The following is a 13,008-nucleotide window of genomic DNA, read 5'->3' on the forward strand; positions in this document are numbered from 1 at the left end:
CAATATAAAATTTTTGAACATGTGATATTTTCTAGAAGAGAAATATTGAAACAACGTTTGTAATAACTTCAAAAAATAATGTTTATGCATTTAGAGCAGTAACTATAAGTATGAGAATGCCACCTCTACTCCCAGGAGCTATGAAACATGTGAAGCAAGATGCATCTCTTCAGTCAAACAAAGTTGATTGCCATGGTAGAGGACTAAATTACACAAAATGACAAAAGGCTTCAAAGTCAACAACTGACAAGGTTATTCCTAGCATAAAACCTGATAGAGGTAGAAAGTGCAACTACCAATCCCATGTTGGAGATTGTAACATCATTGGTTGGATATTCAATCAACCTATCTAGACTCTAGTTTACAAGAGTCACCATATCAACAATGCTTCTCAACATTTAAGTATGTTCTAATGATCAAATCTAAAGGCAGGAAAGGAATCAATGAAATTGATAGAAAATGGTCTCAAGTATACATGAAAAAGGGAAACATGGGAATATTTTTAGCATACAACCTATGAACCCTTCTAGATCATAGAAAATCTCTTTAAATGATCAAGTTCCTAGAAATATGGCTAAATTTTCAAATAAGGGTTACGTTCATTACAATTCATTGTAGGATGAATTCACTCATTTTTATGGAGAACCCAAAAGTATAGATCCATCAAGATTAGATAAACCACAAGTCAATGGTTTAGTGAAACAAGCTATCTTTACTGCCCCTTTCTCTCCATTTGGAGGAAATGCAAGTACAAGCTTCCTTTGTAAAACACTAATCAATTCCTATTACAAAACTTAGAGCCAGTGGTACCCATAAAGTCAAGCGGATCAATTGGAAATGAAGAGATTAGATCATATGTCATGTAAGATGGCTCATTAGAAATGTGGTTCACAACTTCCTTAGAAATTTGGTCTTCAACAAGCACAACAAAATTTTGGTTCCAAACATAAAATAATAATGCTTGGAGTAGACATAGAGGGAATATTAGTAATGTTGAATGATTCATAAGAAAAGGTATCAGACCTATACAAACATAAATACACAATGGTGTCCAATATCAATGCTCTTCAAGTGACTTCAACTTTAAACCAACACCCCACCAATTGTGTTCTAAGAATGGTATGGTAGGTGTGCAATCAAATATGTCTTCAAAGGTAGTGTTGATATGAAATATGTTGTTGTGGGAAAAGAACCAATTTTAATGAGTTGTAATGGACACTTTCAAGAATTTGTACTCCATATAGTGCTTAACATACATGAGGTAGTTCAACCATGCAATAGAAAGTTGCTATAGAAATGGTAGTTTTTTCGTTTGATCCTAATGAAGAAATGGATGATTGACATGTCTTAGTTGCTCATAGGAACCAATTTTTCTCCTAATACTTACAACCAACTACACCATGGAATTTACAAATAAATACCTCTGTTTGTTAAGGTGATAAACCTGTGGTTTAAAGTTGTTTGTTACTAGTAAGAGGAGGGCATCTCTCAGCATTATTTTAAGGATCTACTTGCTCACCTTTCTCTCAGCTGATCATAATGGTACATGCTCAGCTGATCATTTCTCTCATTCAAGCTATGAGGAGATTATTAAAGAGGATCAAATTAAGTTATGTTATGGCCATACCATTGTATCGGTTGATGCTTCGAACGAGGAGACTCAGAAACACCAAGAACATCGAGTGCCCTCCAAGCATTGGTCATCCAAGCCAACGTAGTCCTTGTGGTTTATAGAGAGTCTTCTCTCTCTAACATCAGGCTCTTCAAACCAACTCTGCACAAGGTCATTAAAAGTGTAAAAAATCAACAAGACACAAATTTGGTAGTAAATATGACCAAAATAAGAACTAGTTCAAACACTTTTCACAATATTGCTTTTGAAACCAACATTCTAATATCCTTAACATTATGATCAGCTGCCACTATTCTTCCCAGGTCAACGAACTCAGCTCCGCCTTGGCATCAAAAGTGTAATTGCATAAAAGGAATGTCAGTCTCATGCCAATAGGTCTCCTACGATGAATGCACAGGACCCTAGTACATAGACCATTTTTCTCTCCGCTTAGCTACCTAGTGCTTATTTCCCTTTCCAAATATCAATAATTCTTTTGCAAGAAAATATAAGATAAGAATAATATTTTACTATTTTAAAAGGTGAAGATGCTGAAATCATGCCACAAAGTGAAAGGAAATCAAATATATTTCCTCAAACCACCAAATATATAAAGAAAACAATAATAATTATAAAAATAAAACTAGATCTATCGATCCATGCATGAAATGAGAACTATAAGCATTCAAGGACTGAATAAATCTGATCAAAACAAACCAAAAATTTCAAACTTTACAAACTCATCTAAATAAGAAGCAAACAAACCACTAAAATTTTCTAAGATATCATAGCTAGACATCAACACTATTTCATTTACTTGAATAAGCCCATTGTTGCTTAGTGTTAGACTTCTTAAATTAGTTATTTATCATTTAATACTAGGACACTATCTATGTGAAAAGAAATAGGTCCCAGCTTCATCAAATTCGACTTCATTTCCAGTCAAAGATCAAATCCAAAGGACACTAACTCTAGGATGGTGCTAAAGTTAAAGACACAAAATAACAAAAAATAAAGATATGATAAAAAATAGACCTGCAAGACTGTATTGGTCGAGTGTGACAGGGACACCAATAACTAAGAATATAGAGATTTATAGAATGTGGTAGTTACTAGTGTGTGTCTATTATTCGATTAGTGGTATGGTGGAGAGACCTACCAAGAAGGGATGTTGGTCTCGGGAAAGTATAGTAGGGAGATCCATAGAAAATTTATGTAAAAGGAAGATGAGAAGTGTTGTCTTCAAGTTTGGTTATGTTATGATAGAAGTCTGTTGGTGATAAGTGGTAACAAAACACTTATATCAATAGGTAAAAATTAGATTCGGGGCATGAGTTGGACTGACTCATGTTATCTCATCCCTAATGGTCCTAAGGACATGTGGGGGTCCAAACAATTTAGTACCTGAAAGACTTGAAATCATGGCTAACAAATGACTGACAAGACTATACAAAAGAATGTCAATCTCATGTCAATAGGTCTCCTACGATGAATGTGCATGAACCTAGTACATAAACCATTTTTCTCTTCGCTTAGCTACCCATGGCTCATTTCCCTTTCCAAATATCAATAATTATTTTCCAAGAAAATATAAAATAAGCATAGTAGTCTACAAAGCATGCCACAAAGTGAAAGGTAATAAAAACAACTTTCTTCAAACCACCAAATATATAAAGAAAACAATAATAATTATAAAACTATATATATGAATCTAAGCATGAAGTAAGAACTAAAATAATTTAAGGGACTAACATAATCTTTGACCAAAACAAAACTCAAAACTCAACAAATGCCCCAAACACAAGCAACATATAAACCATTAAAATTTTCCAAGATATCAAAGTTAGACATCAAGGTAGTTTCATGTACTTGAATGAGCCCATTGATGCTTTGCATTAATATTGTTAAATTAGTTATTTATAATTTAATAATAGTCATACACTATCTATGTGAAAAGAAATAGGCCCCAACCTCATCAAATCCAACTTTATTCCTGTCATAGATAAGAAAAAAACAATGTAATGATTAACATCAATCTTAAAATAACACGCATCAAAGAAATGTCATTGTAATGTTACAATGAAAAATACAAATATAGAACCTATTTTTACCTGAATTTGACATATAGTAATCTTGCATGATCAATGGAACATGTATACCAAAATGAGAGTCCTAAGGTATTTCAATTTCCCAGTTCTCATCTTCATCCTCATCTTCTAAATTGTGATCATGATCTTCTCTAAATGAACTGTCATTATGAGTCACCAAAACATTATGTTCTATATCAAGTTCATTAGAGAAATTTGTTATATTTTTTTCTCCCCTTCTATCACAATCTGATTGCCATAGAGTTAGCGCTCTTTCATATGGAAAATTGTCAATGTCATACTTTGTTACATATAATCTTAAACACGTACCCACATGTTTATCAAGCTTGTTCCTCAACTTCGACTTCAAAAATGATAATGCACTAAACATTCTCTCATCCTCCACTGATCCCAAAATCATGGTTTGACACAAATCATGGTTTCTTACAGGTATTGGCTAGCACTTAAAGTAGTCCATAATCTTTTTATAGCACCATTTTCATTAGGATTCTCCAGAAAAGGATATTACTTCCACATTGTTTCAGCAAAGTGTCCACCTTGTTGATACAATTTTGATGAATCTAAAATACCTTCAATTTATTCTCCATGTATCAAGACTTTCTTGCAAAACTGGTTCGCTAAAAATTTTAATTTTTTTTTTAAATCGACTTTTAAAGTTCTTTGACATTGACAATTGTTCCAATATTGAGGGTATACCACACACATGGCCTCCAACAATTCATTTCGAGGAAATCGTTATCTTATCTCCAATGATAGCGATCTTGCAATTTCTATCAAATTTCATCTCACTGAAATCACAATATTATCAAATTGGTCTCTTGACACGGGGCAATTTTTGGTGATTCATCCTGTCTTACTAATATAATGAAAGGGAACCATATACCCACGCACTGTGATACATAGTATCCCTTTTTCATCAAACGTAAAAAAAATCAGTATTTTCTATATTGATGATCTTAGTCCAACTTTTAAACTTTGGACCAATAAAAGAGTTTGGCATCATATACAAATTATCCAATGCAAGGCATGTTGACTTTCTCGCATTTGTGTATTCTGCAATATACATTGTGTGATTCTTAAGACATTTTCACGAGGACATTCATTTCATGTAGCATAGGAAGAATTCCAGCCAATGTCAATAATGTCTCTATATCATTTAGTCAAGAAAGAAGATCTTGAGCTTTGTCTACGTTGTAGAGATTTTCATACATCAACCCTACCAAAGATTTGAACTCACTAAATATTCTTTGAGTTGGTCCATTTAATGAGATCCATCTTGTATCAACATCTTTCAGTAGTTTTTTTCCATCTGTAAAACCATCTGCAAATTGTTGAAACTCTAAATATCGTTTGGGACTATGATAAAAGTATGCATGAGTCTCACATACAAGATCTTCAAATTTTGAAACTGATGGAAACTTGCTTACTATTTAAAATGAAAGATTCATCCTATGAGCCGTACAATGAATATTAAGCATATATGGCGAAGTTGATAGTTGTAGTCTAACACAAAGGCCATTCCTCTGTCATTGCATTACTAATGCTCCATCTTCTGCAACATATACCAAATTTTTTTCATTAAATGATCCATACCACTTTCCTTCAAACTATTAAGAACAAGCTCATAAATATTTTCAGCTGTAGAAGTCTCTCTCATCTTTTTAATCCCAAGTGGATAGGAATGCCTAATATGGTCATTAACCATATAAATGTTCATGCAAATCCATGAAGTATTATTAATAGCCGTATTCTCATCCAAAGACAATGCAAAATACCTAGCATTTTCAATCTTCTCTTTCAAATCATCCTTTTCTACTTGAGCTAGATATCTTGCCCATTCCCAACCAGTGGTTACATACCAATCAGAAGATGGAAAGTTTGACACTTGAAGAAAGTATAGAAATTTCATGTGATCTGGATAATCTGTCATAGGACGAACTTTAGATAAGATGTGAAATACAATGCTCAATTGTATCGTCTTGGATAACTAACTTCTTTCCATCGTCATTTTAAATAGAGATATGATGGTTCCTCCACTTGCCTCAAGTTTCCTCTTAGTTATTAAAATTTTTTAATAGTCTTCTGCATATTCGATATGTCAACATTCCTCAAAATATTTCCATATAACAATAGATTTCTCTTTACCATTTACAATTTTCTTTTCATACACCTTTCCTGCATACTTTTTTATTGTATCTAGCTTCATCTGAAATTTCACTATCTTTCGAGTTTTCCAACTACATGCATTACATCTAACTTGTCAAAAAACCTCATTCTCATTTGTAGGAGGTATTTCTTCAATAAATGGAAAACTTGAGACCCAATCTTCTTGGAATCGTCTCCTCTGGTCCACTGGCCTTTTTTCCTTTTCTGTGAATGGATTGTGTCACCTTCCAAGGAAAAACCTTTAACATTTTCATCACCAATTTATGTTGAAACTGCATTTATCTCACCCTGATCACTTGAGGAACCTATTATTTCATCCATCATATGGATATCAAATGAATTTCCACAAGATTTAACCTCTCTCTCAGTAACATATTGTTCAAAGGAGCTTTAAGCATGTAGAGAATGTGTATTATTGGATGGATCATTTTGAAATTATGATAATACGTCCATTTTCCTTGATGGTTTCTTCCCATGATTATCTTTTGACATCTCACTGAATATTCCACAAGTAAAATTTCAAATCGATATACAAACCCGCATCAATGGTTTCCAACAGTTAAGATATGCTTCATATAAATTCACTTGTTCATATAAATAAAATTGTACTTTGCAAAAGAATTGTTGAGTCAACATTGAAAGAACATATATTAGAAATTGAATTTTGAGGGAAAATGGAATTTCACAAAAAAATTATTTAATAATGATAATGGGAAACTATTAACTTTTAAGACATAAAATACAATAATTAATTTGTATAACATTGAAGCAACATCATCCTTGCAGGTCTATCTTAGTCCTTTTGGTTTACTAGTTTGGCTTGGGTCGATAACCATGCTCGATATCTATGGATGGGATTTGTATCATTCCCATTCCCATGTAGTCAGTTTTTTAGACAAATTATATTAGAAAGATTAGTGACTCTTTGAATTCTGTACAGAAAATAGAATATTAATCCTCATGGATTTGAACGTAGGCATGATCTAGCATGAAATCCATTATTAAATGAGTAAATTTCACATGGATTTGTTGTAGAATTCCCTTGTTGTTTTACATTTGTGTAGACATCTATCATGCTAAGAAGTGGGTGAATCAATGAAATTTGCATGTGTTAAATGGGAATTCTGTGTGAGCATTTGTAATTCCATCTGTAGTTTGCATTAGAATTTTAATGAATGTTGAACAACCGTAAATTTTTTCATAACTGGGAATCCTAACTAGGTTTGGATCTTGAGGAAATTCTTGAGATAAGGTGAAGTGGATATCTAGTTACCACTGTGGGAGCAAAGTTTGGTGCACCATTTGGGAGTACATAGTTGAAAATTTCATCTCCCAAGAGTACAAAAGAAAATCTAGACATATAACAGCCATAAGAAAAACCTTAATTATTGTAGTTGCTAATTTTAGAACAATGTAACATCAAACATATTAGTCACCGAATCACTAGTATGAAGTTGGTATAAATCAATATGCATGAAAAAGTTACAATATTGCTTGCACATTTCATATTAAGGTTAGGGTAATTTATTTTACATCCTTTCAAAGAAGCAGGTGGAAGGATATGAACTAGTCATTTGGATGGAGGCCACTCCACATCTTGCTGTCATATTTTCCTAAGCCCCTCAAATCTCCAAATCTGATAAGGATAAGTCAGAGTGAAGCCTATATCATGATTATATATAGTTGGTACTCATCAACAGAGTGTGAAAAATATTATAATATCAACTTCACCTTCTAGGATGTCCAGATTTCAGAAATTGATTTGAGGTACAAGTCATTACCTAGTTCCACATCTCATAATTTTTTAAGCACAATTTTGTCTGTTAGAAATTTTGTTTGGAGGTTTTCTATGTGCAATTATGTTTCACAGTAGTCAAAGGATGGTTAGATAAGGGACAACAAAATAGGTTTCAGGGGATTCCTGGAGAGACCCTCACAATTTAAGGTGGCAGTGCAAGGGATGGAAAAGTCTAGGACACAGGGGACCCCTTCAGACCCCCTTTGTTGAATATAGAAACAATATTGGAAACATTAAAATAATTAAAAAAATGCAAATGTGTTGAGTGTAGGCCTTTCTCCTTTGGATTCTCATTTTTTGATGATAGTATCTCTTTGCACCACTATCAAGGTGTGATTGGTTTCATGTTGCACCATTAATAAGGTGTTATCAATTTCTTACTACACCGGTTGTAGCATGTGACTACCCCTAGATCCTTTTAGAGCCAACCATTTTCGAGGATATCAATATTGTGTGTTGGATACTCCACATCATGAACTTAGAAACTTGTAATAGACTTAAATTCCACTAAGTTGTAGGTGTATAGAGACATGCCCTAGCCTCCTCTATCAATCTATATAAGGAAGGCATACCAAGAGAGAAAGGAGGAAAATTTTAAGATAAACTTATGGTTGGCATCCCAAGGGAGAAATGAGTAAAATTTTATGATAGACTTATGTTTGCTACAATTGAAAGAAGCTCTTATACACTAGCCTTCATCGATAAAAGTGTTCATGCTTGTGTGAGAGTCAAGGAGGAGTTGGAGCAAGGGATTAAGAGGAACCTTCAACTAGGAACTCAAGGTAAAAGCTTAGTGGTTGTAATGTTTCTCATTTATGAATATAGATCTATATTATTTCCCTCTATATTATAATTTGTGCTTAGTATTGTATGCAATTCAATGGTATATATGTTCTTCCTTGAGTAGATTAGGATAGATCTAGGGATATTTGACATTCCTCTTTCTTAAGAAGGTTTCAGGTTGGTCTTTTTGTCTTATTATGTGTAGAAAGTAGGTGCTAGTAGTTGGAGTTGAATCTCTAGAGCTACATCAACTAGGATTATACATGGAAAACCATCAGGTGAAAGGTATGGGCCATGTTCTTGTTTATCATAGCTTATGTTAGGATCAATTAGAATAGATCTAGAGGAGATCCATATTATATTTTATCCCATAGTCTATCTTGGATCAACAACAAATTTAAGGGTGCACTCACCTATTCACAGGGGGAATTTCTCCATAATAGAATCTATGACTCTATTGAGGAAGGATCTAGTGATTCTTACTTAGATTTGGAAATTACCTTGTCCCTTTCAATTTCTGTGAGTGTGTTGTAGTGTTTTTGTTTTTTATTTACTATATTGGTGGTTATATTCCTAATATGTCTCAGATATAGCTCAAATTTAAGAAAAAATCTCACTTTTAGAGCATGATTTCACCCTCTTTTTAAGAGATAGGGTGATCAATAACCAATTGTTGCACTATCAAGGTGTGATTGTAACTTTCTAGTTGCATGTTGATGATCCTACAAGGAATGAACACATTTAATAGGTGGAATTTTGGGTATTTTTGCATCTTTTCTCTTCATATTTGTTCTTGGATTTCATTTGGGAGATTGTCTATGATTTATAGATTATGATTTGACACCTAGATAAGCCTCTCATTTGTTATTTTGGTGTTTTAAGTGAATATGAGGTTTTCATTCTTTGAGTGTATTTTTGTGATTCGAGCTTGTTTGAGCTTGGTACCTGGTGAATAATGACCTAGGTAGTACCTATGGAAAGTGTCTTTAGATCTAGTTGTGAGTTATAGGGCCTTTCCTTTTGTTTCATACTCTAAATTGAAATTATTGCATTACACTACTATATATTTTGTGAAGTTTTGGGTCTTTTCCTCGATTATAAACATTAAAGTGTGCTTGTGAATATCTCTACCAATATCATAGAACTCTAAAACTTCAATTTCCTGGTTTGTTTTGCATTTTTCTTTTCTTTACTAGACTAAATAACATTTGTGTTTCATAAGGAAAAAGAGCCAAAATCATTTGAGATATATCAAAATCACTATACATGAGTCAGTACCACTAAATACACAGTTCTGAAATAATGATTGTAGGGTAGTATAATGCACATCAAGGTTGAGAGTCGATGTTCTTGGTGTTTCCTAGGATTTGACTTTGAGCAAGATTTGTCAAAATTCTGTATAGCTGATTTAAAGTGTTGATAACTCACATGTGGAAAAAGATGAAAGATGGAAGACTTTCTAATAAGAAGTTCGAAGGCTTGCTTGATAGCTTAAGCAAAGATACCAAGGTTTTCAAAGTATTTTCCATATGTCTACATCTGTATAGAATATTAAAGCAGTTTCTTTGATATTCTGGGAAGTCAGAATCTATTACTATTAGTATGATTATGTATGATAGTCAAGGTACATCTTGATGATGCATGGGATTCAGTTTTCTAGGAGTACAATACCTTCACCTGACATATTGAACCTTGAATAAAATATACTATTGAGATTCAGAATCTGTTGAGCAACCAATATATCTCAGGGTCTATATTTGATGACAGGTTAATCTGATTTGAGCAGACCTTCTCGGATAAATGATGTGTGCTAGGATTTGTTGAAGACCTGGGTTATATAACTGGGTTGCTGAACTAACAGTATGGAAAATGGTAAAAGCACATCTATATTTCTTAAGGTCCACCTTTATCTATAAATCAAAAGACTAAAGCTTGTTTGCTCAAAGTAGTAAGCTTATCTTCTATGAAGCCATTTCAATTAGTTATTCAGTAAGAAAAGAGTAGGATTCAAAGAATTCGCTAAAAAATTATTGTTGATGATTCTCACTGTCTTAAGGAAAGATATGTGCCCTAACTAAGGAATATTTTGGTAGTATTGTCTGAAGCTATACTTACGTGGAAATATTTATACACATTCTATGGCTCTTAAGGCTCAAATCAAGGTAGAATTGTGCCAAGTCTTCAAGAAAACTATTGTGGTCGATCTGAGGGTTTCATTTTCCAGGTCTCTAGCATAAGTGCAACCTTATTTCTGGAAGGATTTCATCCTTCTTGCATCTAACTAAGGAAAAAATTCATAGCATATATGTTATCAGCCTCCTTGGATCTATATGTACAAATTTGAACTGAATTTGTTGTATGATTTTTCAATCCTCTTAACAGTAGCATATTTTGGGACATATCTTGGCTTTCTAGAGCATAAGAAAATTGTGCATATTTGCGAAATTAATGAGAGGAATGATTTCTGAAGTGTTTTTTTGTGGGAGTACCTATGTAATATAGACCCTAATTTAATCCCTAATAAGAAATATAGTTTTGGTTTCCATCATCAGTAAATCTCAACTACTTTTGTAATTAATTATGATTGATTTGACAATATGGACAATGAAAGTCTCCTACCTATAATGCAAGTTTTTGAATAGTCAACAACAACAAAAAGTAGAAGGAATTAGTAGAAAATAAGTGGCATATTTGACATTAGCGCATGTACAACAATGGCACTCTGGATTCCATTATACTTAAGGTATTTTTAATCTGTTTGTGAGACGTGGTTTGATGCAGAGGATGTAGAGGAATGTGTCTAGGCTTTTCCAGAACTGTTTGAGCTTGTGTGGGCATGTAGTTGAAAGCAATTCATACTACCATAATCTAGAAAGAACTATACAGATATTATTACACAACATTCAAATAAGAGTGACAACTAACCGCAACGCACCATCCCGGATGATTAATCCCACCTAACGCAATACCCCGGTGCTATTGGTGAAGCCTCTACCTTTGCGACTGCTGGTAGTAGATCAATTGATGAATCGTAGATGATAGTTATTGGTGCTGCAACGAAGACTCAGAAATGAGTCACGACTTACATGAATGGTGATAGCCCCACTACTGGTGAAGCCTCTACCTCTGCGACTACTGGCATTGCCTTTGCCTTTGTGACTACATCAATAGTCAACTATAGCTATTGTTGCTAGAACCAAGGCTTGAAAACGAGTTTCTAAGTTAACTACAATGTTCCATTAGGGTATTAATGCCTTTAGCTGCAACATTCGATCTGGAGATAGAGAAAATTCATGTAAAGACTATTTCTTACAACAATGGAGTCTATGGAGTCTAAGTTGTGAGTCTATGGAGTCACGAATTGCTTGCAACGAGTCACCAACTGAGGATTCAAGAATGGAGACGAATCACGATTCACAAACTAAGGAATTTTCAATGGCGAGTCACGACTATAAAATTTATACAGGCGTCTCCTTGCAACGAGTCATCAAATGAGGATTCAGGAATGGAGACGAATGACGATTTACAAACTAAAGAATATGAATGTTCGTTTTCCCTGGTCACGACAATAAAATTTACACATGCGTTCATCCTTGCCCTCGATTTGAAAACCAAGAAATCAGGTTGGCGTTCACCCTTGCCCTCGGTTTTAAAACCAAGAAATCAGGGTGATTGGGACCAAATCCAACCTCCCAAACCATAAAAACCAAAAAATGACCGATCGCAAACGAAACTAACCTCACAAAGAAGAAAATCAGGTGATTGCAAGCGAATCTAACCTCCCAAAATAGGTGAATTGGGCCAAATCGGGATTTGCATGGTTTATCCGCCTTTTTTTTTGGGCTAAAATGAAATAAATAGTTATTTTTTAAATATATATTGGGCTAACTATATAAAATGGGTGTTTTATAAAAATTTCACCCCTATAAAATGTAAAATCCCTTTAATTTTTCCCTTAGGCTAAAATTCGCCCCTAAAATTTACCATGTCCACAAGGAGTTAGCCTCTTCGTCCTCTTGTCCACACTTTGGGTCAAGCCTGGAAAAATGCCTCAGAGGTTGATGTAGCTAAAAATAAAAGTAAAAAGCATAATTTGGCCACTTACAATAGGAAATGTACCATAAAACGAAAAATATGGTCGAGACATAAAAATTTAGCACGTGGGAAAAACCCAAACATGAGCTCTACCCCTTATCATGGTCGTTACCCTAGTTTCTAGGGCCCCTAAATGAGAGCCTTGCATCATTAAGGAACCCATGATTGTACCAAACGCTGGTGGGAGATGAACTGCCCAACCTTAAGGGGGGTATTCACTATTATATCATTCACATCATGCTCTCATTCCCTGGAGCCCCGAGAAGTTATAAAAAGTAAAATCAATAAAAGGAAAAATGCATATGAAGAAGGGTGGAAAAACAAAGCTCGGGGCAGCTCATGTACCATGATTTCTCCCTCCTACATCTATACAGCCATGTGTGGGCTGTTAACCTCCTATTGCAACAAGGTATCATCTTTCATGATTGACATTTTTACATGCCAAA

This window comes from Pinus tabuliformis, chromosome 6 (assembly GCF_031772625.1).
Source record: "Pinus tabuliformis cultivar Carrire ecotype Pingquan chromosome 6, CPIR1, whole genome shotgun sequence".
Taxonomy (NCBI): Eukaryota; Viridiplantae; Streptophyta; class Pinopsida; order Pinales; family Pinaceae; genus Pinus; species Pinus tabuliformis.